Source organism: Toxorhynchites rutilus, chromosome 2 (assembly GCF_029784135.1).
Source record: "Toxorhynchites rutilus septentrionalis strain SRP chromosome 2, ASM2978413v1, whole genome shotgun sequence".
NCBI classification, from domain to species: domain Eukaryota; kingdom Metazoa; phylum Arthropoda; class Insecta; order Diptera; family Culicidae; genus Toxorhynchites; species Toxorhynchites rutilus.
Window position 1 is genome coordinate 194,278,571 of NC_073745.1, and position 18,305 is coordinate 194,296,875.

The 18,305-nt window shown below is 38.5% G+C and overlaps 1 protein-coding gene across 1 annotated transcript in view; it reads right to left on the reverse strand.

Annotated features, from left to right (window-relative positions):
• Positions 1 to 11,625, reverse strand: part of LOC129764687 (DNA-binding protein D-ETS-3) — a 200,112-nt gene extending 188,487 nt beyond the window's left edge. The window contains exon 1 of the mRNA XM_055764039.1: positions 10,777 to 11,625. The gene's annotated coding sequence lies outside the window, so the exon portion shown is untranslated. The remainder of the gene's footprint in view (positions 1 to 10,776) is intronic.
• Positions 11,626 to 18,305: the final 6,680 nt, after the last annotated feature.

Below are 18,305 nucleotides of genomic sequence, written 5' to 3' on the forward strand. Positions count from 1 at the left end.
CATATTCCAGACCAGAAAAAATGGATTAAGATTATCTCGAAATTTGCATGGATTTTTTCACTGTTGGTCGAACATTTTCTCACTCTTTCGATGCTTGGTCAAAGAAAATCCGTCCTTGATGGACTGCGATGCTCTTTCAAGCTTCTCCTTCTTCCAACGTTGTCTGTCCATCTTTTTTTTTTGTAATTCAGCGGCGTCTGGAATCAATTAGATCAAAGAAAAGCCTCAAACGTGTAGGACAAATTCACCCCACACAACATGATAAAATAAGTGCACCCGTGGCCGAGTGGTTAGCGTCTCACATTATCATGCCGGGTGTTCGGGTTCGATTCCCGTTCTGGCCGGGGGATTTTTCGTCAAAGAAATTTCCTTCGACTTGCACTGTGGTCATGCGTATTCAAGAGCTTGCCCCTCGGAATACATTCAATGCGTGTTATTTGGCTTAAGAAATCTCGACCAAGTATTAATAAATGACGCTAGTTAATGCATACGTTGAGACGGCAAAAGTTCCACAAGGGAACGTTAACGCCATTCAAGAAGAAGAACATGATAAAATTAAAATGCAATTAATTTAATGTATTATTATCAAACTTACAGTTTCGCTGCATTCAATATTTCCTCTTCTATAGGCGAACAGAACTTTACTGCACAATACACGAAAAGTTTGTTTAATCAGCGGGAAAACCTTAAAACCACGATCGAAAAACTCTCATTTTTTGACAATCAAAGTGCTTGCTGTGTTCATGCTACCGTTTTCTTCCTGTTGAATTTTATCAAAGTTTTTCTACGTTAAGTACATACGGTTCAACAACAGAAAGAGATGACATTATAAAAATCCAAGTTGAGCCGTACTTTTTGAGGTAAAGGGGTAGTCCAATTCATCCTGTATGTCCAACTCACCCCGTGTTACCCTACTGCAGATCCGTACTGAGATCCGACTGTCTGACAATATAAATGTATAATTTTTTGTCGGCTCATGCCGGTGCGTGTTTGATAAAATCGGGTACAACACACTTCATAGCAAACCCTTATTCCATTCAACAACTATCACCTTTTGCACAGAATGTTTGCACTGAGCTGCACGAATAGAAATATTTCCTATCGATTGGTACAAATATCTCGGTGAACCATTGAGAAATGGCGAAGCTTAAACTCCTGTGGTTCCTCTCTTCTCTCTCATTGCTCGTGCAACGAACGCTCCATTTGATTCGTGGATCACGTATATGTCTGCATCTTTGGGACAACAACAAACTACAACAACAAATTACTGATGAAGAGAATCGTCGAAAGCTATCAGTTTCGTTTATACGGAACCGTATCTTCACATTACGATTGAACTGCGCTGCCAGCTCGCACCAGACTTTCAACTTTCCACATAGATATCGATTACAAACTATAACCACTTTTACCCCTATATTCCGCTTGTGGTGTGATCGTGCCCCATACTGGGATTTGAAAACATACTTTCATAAAAGATACGTTGTATCTACATAAATACATTGTATGTCCATGTTCAAAAATGCTGGATATTTTTCCATATCCACACTAGCACAAAAATGTCCCGTGTGCTGCTGCCACCTTCTTCGTCGTAGCATACTTTGATACAAGGGGCTTCCTCTTCTTCGAGGGTATGTAGTGAATGTAAACGAAAATGCATTGCTGTTTCGCAAAATCTTCCATTCTTGCACGGAGCATGAATGATGTCCGCTCTTTGTGTTATGCTTGTTAGCTTGCTCACAACTGTGGTTTCATTCTATTCCATTCCATATTTGCTTTTAAACTTCTTCAGTTCATTCGCCTCTAGCGCTGAGAAGGGCCTTTCTGGAAAAGAACTCCATACTCCTCCTTAACCTATCTTAATAAAGAGAATTCATTCCCATTCGTCGCTCGCCGGCAACGATGTTGGTCCGATGACCACCAAACGAGAACGAGAATGGTATGGTTCCAAATCGCGAATGGGTTATTTATACCAAATAAGTTGAAAATGGAACGGAGTCATCAGAGATTCGGCACACTCTTTTAGGAAAGTTGGAGGCGAACGATCGGTACCAGCGCCTTTGGAGATGTCAAGTTTCTTCAGGGAAGAACATCATGCGGCGTGATGGTTAACGGTGGCAAACTAACGTTTAGCGACGAAATGTTGTCAAACTCTGTTGCAGAGAATGCTGGTGGATCATCACTATGCACGCTTCGGAAAAAATTTGCGAACAGGTTTGCCGCTTCTTCAGGGGTGGTAGCTGTTAAGTCACCATACGACACATTCTCCGGAATATTCGTTCCGCTTTTACGATTTTTCACAAACTTCCAGAAGCTTTTCGGATTCTGTTTCAAATTCGATTTAATTCGATCTGTATAAGAGCGAAAAGCTGCTATTCGACACTCACTATAGCACTCTTCAAAATGCTTAAGCTTTTCTTTCGCGTCTCTAGATTTTGTTTGATTTTGTTTGTTCGTAGCCTTTTCGGACTTTGCGGACACTGTTTCGGAGACGACGTAACTCCGGCGTCCACCATGAGTGCTTAAAACTGGATGTTTGACATCTTCGTTTGCGGGGAACGTTATCGCGAAGGATCTCGTAAACTTTTTCGTAGAACACTGTCGTTGCACAGTTTGTTGACTCTGCGCCAATGTTTTCGTTCCAGTCAACATCCGAAAGAAGGTTGTTCAGTGTAGCGAAGTCACATCGCTTAAAGTCAAAATCAGGATCGTCACAAGAATCATCAATATGAACGTTAACTTTTATTTCATAAAACGTTAAGGTACACCGGGGCAAGTTGAAATTCGGGGTAAGTTAAAACGGAAATCATAACTTTTACTAGGAATGATGGATTGACCCGATAAAAATATATATAGTAAACATTATCTCACAACCCACCTTATGATAGCTATTACCAGAATATTGAAATGCTTTAACGCAATCCACGCCTTTACTTTTCCTTGTTCCGTGAAATCAAGACAAACATTTTTGCGCGCTGACTCAATCAGTTCGAAAACACTGTTTTTTTTCTCAAAAATATCGCCAAAATTGCACATCAGGTAATCAAATAGAGATAATCAAGTTTTGGAAACTAAACTGAAAAATCTTTTTCCGTATAAAGGGTGTGTCACATCAAATTGCATCACGGAAAAAACGCTGTAGAAATTTCATTTTTAGGAATTTTATCTTCAGCTTTCGCTTATAATCAGATAAGAGTGTGTAGATCACGTTGGCCATGCTTCACTGTAAATTTTTCGTAAATTTGGAAAAATGTCGTTGAACGAAAAAGAACGTCGTGAATTAATCCTGTGCACTCATTTCGAGAATCCGGAGTTGTCACATCGGGACATCGGTAAGATGCTTGGAATCATCCAATCCACGGTCAGCAGAATACTAAAACGATACTTCGAGAACCTAACCATCGACCGGAAGGTGAAGAACGGCAAAAATGGATGCTCCGTCAGTGAAAAAGATCACAAGCGCGTAGTTAAGCAGTTTAGACGTGATCCGAGAAGTTCGGTCCGGGATGTCGCCAATAAGCTGAATTTGTCAAGTTCATTCGTCCAGCGGACCAAGCAGCGGGAGGGCCTGCGTACATACAAGGTTCAGAAGGCTCCTAACCGCGACGAAAGGCAAAACATGGTGCGGAAGACGCGAACCCGGAAGCTGTACACCGAAATACTGACGAAGCCGCATTGCCTGGTAATGGACGACGAAACCTACGTCAAAGCGGACTTTCGTCAGCTGCCGGGCCTGTTGTTCTTCTCCGCAGAGGACAAATTGAGCGTTCCGGAGGAGATTCGCAAGCAGAAACTATCCAAGTTTGCCAAAAAGTACAAGGTGTGGCAAGCGATCTGCTCTTGCGGAAAGCGGAGCGCCCCCTTCGTGATGACCGGCACGGTAAACGGGCAGGTTTACCTTAAGGAGTGCCTACAGAAGCGCTTACCACCACTATTGAAGCAGCACGAGGGCCCGACCATCTTCTGGCCGAATCTCGCTTCGTGCCACTATTCAAAGGACGTGTTGGAGTGGTACGAAGCCAACGGGGTCACCTTCGTGCCAAAGGAAATGAACCCGCCCAACGCGCCGGAGCTTCGCCCAATAGAGAAATATTGGGCGATTATGAAGCAGGCCCTCCGGAAGAACCCAAAAGATGTCAAATCGGAGGCGGACTTCAAGAGAAAATGGATTTCTGTTAAAAAAAACTACAACCTGAAGTTGTACAGAACCTTATGGACGGGGTAAAGAGGAAGGTGCGAGCATACCGGCTTGGGCTCGAAGTATGAATAAAAAGAAAATGCCAAAAGTTGTTTAATAGTTTTTATTTTACTGTCTAAAATTTTCAAAAGGATCGGTCTACTGGGCGAATTTCTACAGCGTTTTTTCCGTGATGCAATTTGATGTGACACACCCTTTAGCTCTGAGCATTTCAATTCACCCCATGTTTTTTTCAATCCTGGGGTAAATTGAAGCCAGTGAAATCGACTATTTTTTAAACATTGCTGCAAATGGCGGAAGTTATTTGTCGGTGATTGCTGTATAAATGAATGGTGATAAATTAAAAAAAAATAATTATTCGTAAAAAGAATATTTCGTTCCTCAGTATGTTCAACATGATTAATAAATACAAAGACATGACACAAGTCATAATTTGTTAATTTTGCAACTAGGGGTCGTTCAAATACTACGTAATGCATTTTTTTTATTATTTTGACTTCCTCTTCTCTGCATAACATGTAACAATTGGTCATTTGCATATAAATGTGTATATTTAGTTGGATTTATTTCTAAACAAGTTTCCACAAGCCATCCCGTCCTCCCTTTTTGAGTGCGTTACGTATTATTTGAATATTTGAATGATTCCATAAACCTCTTTAGTGGCCGTTTCGAGTGGCTCTACTCTGACGTGAAAGCGTATAAAATAGTACTCTCCATGTTATTGTTCCGTATATTAATATCTAGTATGTAGTGTCTATTTTGTATGTATTGGACTACACATCTCACGTGTACCAAACTCTTTTTGCCGAATGTTTTTATGTAATTTTTCAATTTAGTGTTTCATAAATCATTTGTGGATAGTTCGAGAAGCAAAACCGCACATTAAACTGATGATAGTTCCGCGTTACCCCGCTCTACGGACAAGTTGAAAACAATGCGTATGAAAACTAAACATTTATAAAATTGATAGTTTCGAAACATCCTGTGTGAATCCCTATTTTTTATCGAAAGTTATCTATTATACCTTGAATATGTTGCAAACAGATTTCAATTCAGTGATTTAGTGATTTTTTTAAGAGAATGTGCAAGTTGAACTTCGAAAGCTTGCCGCGGTGTACCTTACTTGTTTTTCGATTTGGCACTCTTCCTGAAAGACATAGTTCTACGTGAAACGTCTTTAAATCTTATGATAAGAAATGCGTAAAAACCTTGTACGGATAACTGGATTTGGATTTGGGCTGTATTGTTTCACAAAAGACCAGAACTGGTTTAGGTTTCAAATTGTTTGGGTTTAAAAGCTCATACATATTGTCAAAGCAAACGACAATTGATGAATTAAAAAGGATCTCCAATGCGGGATAGTCATAATTGAGACCAATCAAAATTTCGGCGATTTCGGAACGGTACCAATAACTAGACTTTTTACTACTCCTTTCTGGTTATGGCTGCTTCACGCAGTATCTTAACAGGTTGAGCCTTGCGTCAGTCTCTAGGGACTAACGTTCAGCATTTCATTAGAAAAACGTTGATCACTGGAATTGACAATTACAAAATAAGAAAATATAAAAAAATAAAATGAAGTGGACAAAAATATCGGAAAAAAAATAAGAAATCGATTTATTTCTATGTTTTCAAACTTTTTTGTAGATCAACACAATTTTCTAACCAACTCGGTAGCAAACCCTATCAACCTTAATAAATAGCTTGTATTTGATAGCTTAAACGTTCTTGCAGGACCTTTCCATACAGAGATATTTCTGTTTGAATGAAGAAATATCCCTTCGTCTTTGATGATGAACCATTCAATAAATAATGATCGCACCGCAAACCGAAAGGTACATTTGAAAACTCCAACAAATGCTGTATGAAGCTAATTTGTTGCTTTGACAACAAATTTGAAAGCGACTGGGCAGAGTGCGTGTGAACCGTGAGGGGCTGGAATCACGATGATTGCTGCGTGGGCGTAGTAGCTAGAGTAACACACAATAATAGATGGTCAAATGCGGGTCCCGAGTTTTGAGCTCATGATCGTTCGCTTAGTAGCGGACATGCACTGGGTTCGATGACCCCCTGGCTATAGGAACACTATCTATATTTGGTTTTTTTTTTCAACGAGCCAATAAGTCTGACCGTAAAATGGATACCCTCCGAAAAGTTTTGGAAATAATTTCAATTGATTTGGAATTAATCACTTTTGCGACGATTTCAATTCCTATTTCTCGAAATGCTTAAGCAGTATTGGTCTTAGGTACCTATAAAATATTCTTCAAATAAAAAAACATAGACATAACATGGACCATTTGATTGCATTTCAAAAAAAAAAGTCCAACGATAACGCATCTCCACTAAGCTGTCCAAACGAATGTATTCACGATTATTTTATTATATGATAAATATATGATTATTCGATTTGGTGTGCCATAAATCAGTTGTTAGAAGGTTTGTTTGGAAGATCATCATGGAACCACAACTTGGACCATCCCAAATTGCTAGCAATAAAATATCGATTATCATGTCTTGGTGGAAATGCACTTCATCTGAACCGATGGTTTTCGAGCTAAATTATCATTTAATGCGAGCTATTCCAAAGCTCAACCAGAGAAACTTTTAAGGGGCGGAGGGTCATTTTTGTTCAATTCCTGAGTAAATGAAACTCCGCCCCGGTGTCATCCTTTGAGGGTGACAATGACAAGTATATTATATTGAAAAAAAATTATTTTAAATGAAGGTAACCGGTTATTACTTATGGTATTATCTAACAAAACAAGTCACTATGGAAAAGTTCATGTTATAGAATCATTCTTGGTTTTTTATGTTCATAATTTCTTCATACTGCATCTTTCATTTCTGTACTGGGGTGTAAATTCAAGTTCTCGAAAACGAGGGGGTGACTTTCGAAATGCAAGGTTTTGAACGTTAATACCGGATGAACGAAGAAGCATGAAAATAACATAATTCAAATGATAAAAGATCTACGAGAAATGTTTTTATTATTTATTGGTCATAAAAACTTGTTTCAATAGCTCAAAACTGCTTTGAAAGCAGACTATTTAAATCATTATAAATAGCGGTAGCTTCTTGAAATGTCATTTCAGTCTCGATTGGTCTGTGGTTGATGCATGATGCATGATAAGTTGACTGGCCAACCTCTGTCCGTTTCTCTTTTGCTGCCGTGATGAACGGACATGCAAAATCATTTTCTTGTGAATGCACCCAAGGGGTAAAATTTGATTTCGCACACATTTGGGCAGTTAACTAGGTGTTCCCGTGATGATTTGTATATCACGGAAAAGATATTTCGGATGTACAGAGGATTAATCTTGAATATAGATGCAACTTCAAACAAATGATTACTAAGCCAATGACAGCCCTGCGTTAACCTTGCGATTATATCACAGATATAACCCACTCCAAGGTTTTTTTCGTTTTGGGTTTGAAAAGGTGCAGATCTTAGTAACGACATCCTTCAACAACTGGAAGGTCAGGATTTATGTAGTTCCGTTCGCAGGCTATCGACCGCTCCAACCATCCAGGATTTGTTAAGAAAGCAAAACAAAAAAGCCGTATCCATAGGGTTTGTAGACAACTCTTTGAGAAATGTTTCTGGGCCACTCATGCGTGTTGTTAAGGGGAGACCCCTGTCTGGAAAGTCGAAAGAATATTAATTTTCGTCGGGGTGTCGCAGAACGAATTTCAATGAATATTTTGAAACTTTAGAACAATACCTAAGGCGTTACAAAGGGGTTTTTGAAAAATTGCCAAAATGGCGGCAATTTTGTCAAAAATTAATTATTTTTTATAAAAAATCGCTGTTTAGAAGCTCATAAAATATCGAAAAAACGAGATATCAAAAAAAACCGCTATATAGCGCTTTAGATAAATAATTTTTACATGCTGATACAAAATTTCAGCTAAATCGGTCAAGTAGATCCAGAGATTCGTGCTCCCGTGGCCGAGTGGTTAGCGTCAAAACCTAACATGCCGGGGGTTCGGGTTCGATTCCCGTTCTGGTCGGGGAAATTTTTCTTCAAAGAAATTTCCTCTGACTTGCACTGTGGTCACGCGTATTCTAGAGCTTGCCACTCAGAATACATTCAAGGCGTGTTATTTGGCATAGAAATCTCAACTAAGTACTAATGAAAATGACGCAAGTAATACTACGTTGAGACGGCGGAGTTCCTCTAGGAACGTTAGTGCCATATAAGAAGAAGAAGAAGAAGATCCAGAGATATTGATACCACCAGCTGAAAAAACATGGTTTCGAGAAAAATGCGTTTAAAAATTCATACAGCAACGAAATATCCCTGGAGGTGACATCATACTTTTGGCTGTTACTTTCCAATGAAATCAAATATCGAAAAAATTCCTTTCCAAAAATTCAATAAAAAATATCGATATTTTTCGATCTTCCAGAACGGAGTTCCACCTTAAAAGACTGTCGCAAACTCGATGGAGTGCTCATTATAATGCTGTGAAGCCAATTCATGAGAGCACTGCACAATTCAATCGCACAATACTGGTTATTGAGCGACTCAAATACTGGTTGAAGTGCATCGGGAAATCCCGATGAAAATGACTAATGCACTCCACATTCCCAAGAATAACGGTCAAAATCTTCTAAAGAAATGACTTATTGCTGCGCATTCCATTTAGCCCGAAACAAGAGAGCGAAAGCTCACTTTACAGGAAGCACTTGTAGGGGAACCGCACAGATCATTTTTTAGGCCAATAAATAAAATGTATATGGTCGGTTTCTGAAATTTGACATGACCATTTTCGCTGCCACCCTAATGTCCATATAACCCGCATCGAAAAAAAAAGTTGTACTTTTCGTTCTGTTTTAATTTCAGTAAAAAACATTGAAAAACACTTTTTTGTAAAATATTTGCTCAATTAGGTAGAAACAGTATACAGGCAAACCTTTTTTTTTGTGCGGGGGATAGGGACCGCACAAAAAAGTCATATAAAAAAATTGTGCAAAACTTCACCAGCAGCTGTAAAAAATCGTATTCGGCACACATTTTGAAAAAAACTTTTTTTGTGCGGTAGATAAGGACCGCATAAAAAAAGTTTCCCCCAAGAAAATAACTCAAATCCCCGCCATTCACCGTTCAATTTCCTTTTGTTTCCCTGCTTTGCGATGGGACACTTTACCTTTTCGGTTGCGCGTGACTGTTTTGTGCTTTTAGTTGTACAGGTAAACTTCGATATAACGTACATTTCACTTTCAAAATTGTGCGTTGTATCGAATTGTACGTTATATCGAAGCATAATAAAGTACTCACAAACGTAGTCTATAATACATTATTGTGTTGCTGTTTTAGTAAAGTTAATGAATAACTCCAATCAGAAGACGAAGCCAGCCTTTCTCATGATGTTTCCCATGACACTCGATTTGACCAATATTGGGGACTACTTTAGCTACTACATCCACGCAACAATCATCGAGTGACGGTTATTCTGCCGCTCTCTGTTCACACACACACACACTCAGCTGTTTAGCAATAAGAAACATCGGACTATTTGTGATCATATCAACTGATAACTGACATTTTCAGACCCCCGGCTTGCATTTTTGCTTTCATCGAATTAGGACTGTGAAACATGGTGTATTTTATTTTTGCTCGTATTCATCTTTTATGCGCGCCAACATAATGCTGAATAAAGTAATCTTGTTGGATAATCATTTCTCAGTTCTTATTATTTCATTTGCAAACTAACTTCTAACTAAATTCTAGGATTTGGTTGCACTCTTTCGGTAACAGGTGTAAATGTCTTCCTAAGTGCAAAGGACGAATGAGGATGTACGGTGTTAACGGTTATTCTCACATTGTCACATTTCACGCCGTTAGATTAACCATATATTGTGTAAAATACATTCAAATTGCGTAAATTCTTGATTTGATGATGCCAATTGAGATGTGTTTTTGGATCCCTCGAAAGAAGTTTGTTATTACTGGAATACAAACATCGTGTATGTTTTTGTTATTCCTTCAAACAAAGGGTCCAACTCCAGAAAGCTCCCAACAAAGTTTCTTCAAGATGAGGATGAACGGAGGGCAAGTAAAATGTGTAATTAGCATTGAGGCATCATTGGGCGTAATCCTACCTGTTGATCTGATCTATAACAATGACCACTGAAGAAGAATATCCTCATCACCTAATGTCATCAAATTTTATCTCAAGAATTTAGCTGATATCAGATGGAATCCATAGATATTCTTCGAGTATCACATATTCCGATACACTCTATAGAGTATTTGAAGGCTACTATCCTATCCTCAAAGTACTTCAAGTTGTGCATGTTCATGCTTTACTGAAGCAGTTATCGCTGATTTCGGGACAGAGCGCTTGATAATCGATGATTATTTATAATTATCAATCTTGCCTTTACACTTTTAATTTTTTCATTTTATAAATAATTACAACAGCACCATTACTCAGATTGTTAAATAAACTATATCACTGATCATGAATCAAATAGCTAGCTGCTTCTCATGAGAGCTGTTTCTTGTGTATTTTTTGTAAAATTTTTACAACTATTAGTATCCAAAATGGTCAAAGTACGCGAAAATACTCACCTTATTTTCAAAATTTTAACACCGTATCGTGTTCTTACTATAATGTTTCGAGGACTACGGTCTTGTAAACTATCCAATACATCTGCACTTTGAGGTCAAAGAAGGTCGAATCTTTTCTCGAACAAGAAGCACCCAGCACACCAAATTATCAATGAATAGTCTGCACTTCATGGACAAATAGTGCCACCTATCTTTAGCCACCGAATGCGCACCTTCCGTTGCTCCTATGGCACCAATTCTTCTCCAAGCACACTGTTTTTGTGTTGTTCCCACTTCTAACCACTGGCTGCTGCATGCAAAAATCTATTAATAATCGATAAGTTATCGCGCACCGCCAATCGACAAATCACATCCAACCGAATCGTCGTGTCGTTCAGGAAACTATGGTCATTCTTCTAGCGCACCACAATGGCAAAACACGAACACCACAATGCAAGGAAAGCTGTTCGGCAGCATGAAAATAAAAAGGATGTACTTCTATTTTCTCGCTTGGCGAACGAATCTTTGACATAATTTCCACGTCCGGGGGCGACAGAACTACCGAGAGGAAGAAACCCGATGAATCGCGTTGCGATTCCGCGCCGGAATCCTGCCTTTTTACTTTGAAGCTGCGAGAAATACTAGCAATTGGGGGCTTCGTTACGACTGGATCACAATTTGTTGGGATGACTAGAACAGAGCTTACTCCTCTTTCCAAGGCTCAATTGGATGTCAATTGCACCTTTCGGGGTTTACAACGACAACAAACAGTAACAGTAAAATTCCTAAACCACAGCACAGTACCAATCATTTATTGGTGAATTCCGGAGCGCCGGAGCGAAAGACCTTGGCCGATGTAAAGTGGATATCCGTTTGGAATGACTGCCAACAAGAATCCTAGACCATACCATACCAGGAGCAGATCATCCGTTATTGGGGTTTTGGAATGTCGCTAGAGCGCTGTTGCTGCTCTTATTGCGATTCATATGGCCCTTGATGAACAGGACAAGAAAAGACGCCGAAAATGCTCCTGCCTGCCGAACGACGGCGCACTCACATGGAATTGCTGTTGCGCGCCTGCGAGGGACAGAGATATCCAATCCAAACAGTCACTATCACACAAGGCTATAGGTTAAAGAAGCTACGGCATAGGAGTGTAGCCAACACAGGGGATGATAATAAAGGCGGGGCTTATGTTGCACATGTATTCTGCGATGTCCTTTTTCTCACGTTTGTATTGGTGATCCCCGCGTCCCAGCCAATGATGCCTGTCACAATAAACGATGAACGGATCACCGATGTGCGACAAGGATTACTTCGGCGGAAAATTTCGCTATCTACGGCGCGTTTGGTACACACTTTCGCTCGGAGTTTTTGTGCCAACTTATCATTGCTGGCGGGTTTCGAGAAGGCTACCAGCCATTGATATGAGCATAAATTATTTGTGGAACCCTTTTTTGTTGCTACTTTTTTTGGAGCATATTTCACCGTTGCACTTCTGTTTATATGCCACTTGTATGTTAAAGTCGGTTCCACTGCTGAAGCATGTGGATCGATTGCCGACTTACGAGAAAAATATTGTGGAACACTTTAAACAGGTGGTCAACGGGAACTTTAAGCGGAGCAAAATGAATATGCTTGAAGAATGGGAGAAAAATGAAGGAGTATTGTTTTTCGAACAGCAGTAGAATCAGTACGGAACAGACTATGTTTCGCTTATATCCTATCGGAATTAGTTAATCGTTAATATACTCTACCACAAGAGAAAAACTGTATGGAAAACATCAAACGGATTATCAGTCAAGTGAAAATATTTCCTCCATTTTTACGGCGGTAGTCGTCACACTGTTGATTATATTTTTCAATTCGTTCATTTGTACCGACTCTTGAATCATGAGGAATCATTGATCAAATCTATACACTGCGTTTCACAACTATAGAATAGGATATCACAACTATCTTCATTTAAAAGACCGGCCATTTGAACTTTATTGTTGTGTTCAGGCGCGAAATATTCAAAAAACTAAAAGTCCAATGTTTCATAACTATAGAACCAGATGGAAAACTCTCACTCCTTTACAATATTAATGTCAACTTCATATGAATCACAATAAGTTTCTAATTCGTAGGTCATCTTTAGTTCACAATCAGATCAAATAACTTATTCGGGGTGGTTTTGACCATGTTGCGCCGTGTTGTAGTGTGAAGTACTTCAGAATCGTTACTTCTGTTTTCACATAAAAAACGCCATGATAACTAGGTAATGTGGCATCAATTCACAACATCCGGAAAGTCAAGGCATGATTTATTGAATAAGAGCTTCATATTCTGGACTGATCAGCTTGTTTAACAGAACAAAACCCTATCAAGAACATATGAGGAGTGATTGTACGAATAGCAGATGCAGCTTACAATCAGTATGAGTGATTTGAAGAGCTTAAACGAGCAGTATCCTCTGCGTAGAACGAGATACACACTACAACATGGCGCAACATGGTCAAAACCATCCCAAATGAGTTATTTGATCTGATTGCGAACTAAAGATGACCTACGAATTCGAAAATTATTGTAATTCTTGTGAAATTGACGTTAATTTTGTACAGAAGTGAGAGTTCTTCCATTTGGTTCTATAGTTATGAAACACTGGATTTTTAGTTTTTTTATTTTTTCGCGCCTGAACACAGAAATAAAGTTCAAATGCTCAGTCTTTAAAATGCAGATAGTCCGACTTCTTACATATCTCTGGAAACTCAGAAAAAATGAGTGGTTCTATAGTTGTGAAACGCAGTGTATTAACTTCTATAAGACCACCCTGATTCTATTTCGTTGCAGTACAAATAGTTAAAATTTCACCAAGATACATTCATACATTGTTGAATGCTTAGAATAATGTATATTTAACGTCAATTTCGTTCAAAAGGGTTGTTTGCTTATTTATTGTGCTCAAATATAATAATTTCAGCTGTCCAGGATCTATAAGACCATTTCAAAATTCAAAAGTATTTTCAATGAAAATTCAAAGAGATCGACTGATGTATATGTCAATAATTGGCAAGTTTGCCATTTCGGCTAAAAAAACCCGGAAAATTCGTGTTATTATATTTACCAAATCGTGAATACTATTTACCAAATGCTGCTGAACGATTTTCTCGATATTTTTTCCATGTTCCCGAAATTGCGACCTTGAGCTCTTCAATCGTGGTGTACCGTTTTCCCTCAGTGTAGATTCTACGTACAAGGATCCCCCTAAGATTTTCAACACGATTCAAGTCTGGAGAGCGAGCCGGCCAGTAAAAAAAATAGTTTTTGGTCCTTAATTCATTGCTTAGTTTTCTGGCTGATATGAATATGATATGATATGTGAATTTTTTGTGACGATATCCACGCAAAAACGGTAGGAGAGAGGATTCCAGAACATATATGTAATCCTTGAATGATGTGAAAGCTATCTTTAGCTTTCCGGTTGCACAGAATCCCGCCCAAACCACGCACGAGCCTCCACCAAAACTCCTGGTTGAAAACCACTGTTCCTTCTTCCGTAAATCACGCCAGTACCCGTTGAAACCATCAGGACCATCCTAATTGAACTTTTTTTCGTCAATGAAGATAACCTATACATTGAAGAACTTTTCGTTATGGTATATAGCAAAATGTATTCTTTTGAAAACGTTGGGAGCTTCAGTCGCGTAAAACAGAATTCCGTGTATCTCATTTCATTCTTTTCCGTCAAATGAGCTTCAATGCATATTGATTCCTTCAATGCATGATTCCCCCCAAAATGATTTCGTTTCTCTCTCTCATTTATCACGTATGCATGTATCGATGATTGAGTTCAACGCGGTTGGACATATACTAAAGGTGAACTAGATGTTAATTACTCTTCAATGTTTTGCACGTCATTCTCGATACCTTTTCGATAACGATTTGAAAATAAAACTGAAATTGCATCTTACTATGGTGTAAATATTTATATAAATATTGTGAAAAAAAATTCATCAATAATTTAAGTACTAAAAAAATCTTGAAATACTGAAAACGTAGTTTTTCTTTTTTTCACGCCATACTCAATTGGCTTGTAAATGAAAATTCTAGAAAATACTCAAAGTCTATTATGGTGTACCACGACAAATTATAAAAAAATAATAAAAAATTAAATTTCGTAAAATTAATGTAATTTGTTTGGTATTTCGAAATTTTGGACTTTTTTTATTTTTAGATCCATCCACATAATTTTCATTCAAATGTACCTGTTTTTATATGTGATTTTTTTCAGAATTTTAAAGAGTTTACGGTACAATTTTTTAATAATTTGAAATTTTGGAATTAGTGAATTAAGTTTTGAGATACAGTACTGCTTTGAAATGTGTTTTTGATATTTTAAGGCTATTCCTGAATACATATAATACTATAAAAATATGCCAGAAGAGGCATATGTTGAATGCATTAATATATTTTTGGCATTTTCTTTAATAACTCAAATTCCCGGTATAAATTTGACAGAATGTATTACATATTTAGTGGTTATTTACATGAGGTTATGAAATCAAAACTCGAAACATAGAATATTTCTAATTGTGATAGTAGAGCGGTGAAAATTGTGTGACAATAAACATTTAAAATATTGTCATATCAAATGTCATATAACACCTAAGCATGGACGAATGTAATAAAATTTGAAAAAAAAACTTAATTGATTCCCACAATCTGACCCAAAAAGTCACTGATAGGGGGTATTCAATTGGAGTCAGGCCCGGACTGCAGAAGCATCTCTCAACTAAGATTCCGCATATTTGCCAAAAGACTGATGAGAAGTAACAGCAGCTTGCAGTAAACCACTCTAGGGACCGACGCTGAGCACAACGTGTTGAATTAACGAATGGAAACAAACGATAGCCTAATGAAAAACAGAAATAAATTGTCGGTTTTGTGGTTTTCAAAATATAACGCTAATAAATAGCTGGCAATATTTCAGGGTACGTTGTTTTTAAAATAAGATTGTTGGATTGTTTTGAAAAATTAAAATTCTAATTTCATATTGTGAACTTATGAGTAAAGTAATGTTCAAGTATTTCAGTATGTTGATATGCTAATTTACTTTACCTGGAAAAGACAGTTGAAAGAAAAATTATTAAAACAGTCTTGTTAAACGTTAAGTGCATCGCTTATTTTGAAATATTTTTTTATATTACTTGTATTACCAATAAATACAATGTTTTTGTACCATTTGTTACTATGCAAACAAAAGTAGTGCAGGACTGATTTTCGCTGGAAAAATTGAATCACTGTGTCCCAATTGAAAAAATAAAATCAAAATAAAAGAGGCTCGATCATTTTCAACGAAAACTGAACGATAAATTATTTGCTAACAAAAAACATTGTATGAATTGTTAAGAACTTTCAGTGTCGTGCGCCTTCATCTATGATAACCTGGCCGCATTGACGATCGAAGTTTTGTTGGTTTGTTTAACGGGTGTTAAATAAAAAATGAGATTTTTTCCAATACCTTTCAGTAACTCAAATAAAGAGCGTAAAATTTTCTTTCTCCAAGAAAATTGCTCTTTGGGCTCCCTAGAAACAGTAGGCGTGTTTGGTTTTGCTAGTTTGAATTTAATCAAAGCAAAGATGGCGTCGAAACAGCACGTGCTCCGCGAACGCATTGTACGGTTCTACGAAACGCATTTCCAGCAAGGAAAAAAGTTCACGGTGGAACATTTTAAGGAAGAAAATGTACCTGTCAGTACGGTATATTGTATTCTGGGTTCCCTGAACGTAGAGCGGAAGGTCGGAAGTGGTCGTCCGGTGACGATAATGACGAAGCAGAGGAAGACATCGTTACAGAAGCTGTTTGACAACAAGGACACAACCAGCCTGCGTGACGCCGGTCGGAAATATAGCTGCTCCCACATATTGATCCATCGGACCCTCAAAATGGAAGGAATCGTCTGCAGGAAGAAGATGAGGTCGCCGGAGTACACGGAGGAGCAGATTAAGACGGTTAAATCACAGTGTCGGTGGATGACCAAAAAATACCGCAGGACGTCTTTCGTTCTGGACGACGAAAGCTATTTTCCGCTGTCCAAAACGCATATTCCAGAAAATGATAATTACTACTCCAGCGACAAGTCATCCACACCGCCTGAAGTGAAATACAAGTTCAAGCAAAAGTTTTAAAAAAAGGTTATGTTGTACATCGCCATTTCCGACCGGGGCATTTCAAAGCCTTGGTTTAAGCCGAGCGGTCTGGCAATCAACCAACAAATCTATCGAGAAGAGTGCCTCGATAAAATCCTGCTGCCGTTCCTGAACGAGCATCACGCGGATGGGAAGTACGTCTTCTGGCCGGACAAGGCGTCTTTCCATTACGCCAAGAAGACGCTGGCGTATCTTGAGGAGAAAAAGATACCGTTCGTGCCGAAAGATAGTAACCCAACAAACTTGCCCCAGTGCCGCCCAATAGAGGATTTCTTTGGCTCACTCAGTGCCCTAGTGTATAAAAACAATTGGAGGGCAAAGGACACGAAGCAACTGACTACAAGAATCCAGAATTGTATCCGGAAAATGGACGTAAGTGCCGTACAACGTTCTTGTGAGAGCATCGCGACAAAGTTGCGTCGAACAACAGACCACGGCCCTTACTCAAACATTCACTGACATTTTTTTGAAGAAAATACATTATGTTATTAATAAAAAATACTGAAATCGATGAAAAAAAAAATTTTTTTTTAGATGTGATTGAAAAAATTCCGTTATTTTGTATTATGTTTCGGTATGTTATTGTTATTGTAGATTATTGTAGAATCAAAACAGTAACAATCAATGGAATCCTACGGATGCTCAATGTTCATTGTGTAAGGTCAACTGCAGTTCAGTGTAAACAACAGTGTCTTAAGTTAATTATGTGTTGGAGGTCAACGAAAAGACGATATTTGAAATATCGATTTGATAAATTACTACAATTAGCTCAGAAGATATTGCGATTCGCTAAGGTAATAACGCATGGATCAGAAGAAAAGTTTTTTTTACGAAATCGGAAATCCGTTTATTCCGTCACATCAATGAATGAATGATCAGAACTTGTCTATATAACATTCCACACACGCTTTGACATTCCTCTTCGAGTGCGTGAACAGTTTGGAAGAACTGGTTCCCTTAACCCTTTCTCTACGGCAGTGTGCTCGTCGGAGTGCTACCGCTGAGCGGAGCATTGCACCGAAAAGTATGCACATCGCGCTGGTGTGATTGATGTGCAGTATCACCCCAAAGATGACGCTCGTACACACAGGTCGTCGCGTGGATGTCGCCTATAGACGACGCTCATAGCGAAAGGGTTAAATGAACGGCTAGTCATTGAACCGTTCATTCAAGTGAATCGTTTTGCCCACTTTTCCTGCTTAGGACTCACATTAGACAGGCGATTGATCTTCAGGGCTCAAGTTAATAGAACAATTACAAAAATTCATAGGATGATTGTGTCTGAGACACGACCGCATGGTTGACGTAGTATTCCGTTAGGCTATATCTTTGATAATGATTCGGTGGCTCTGAAAAGG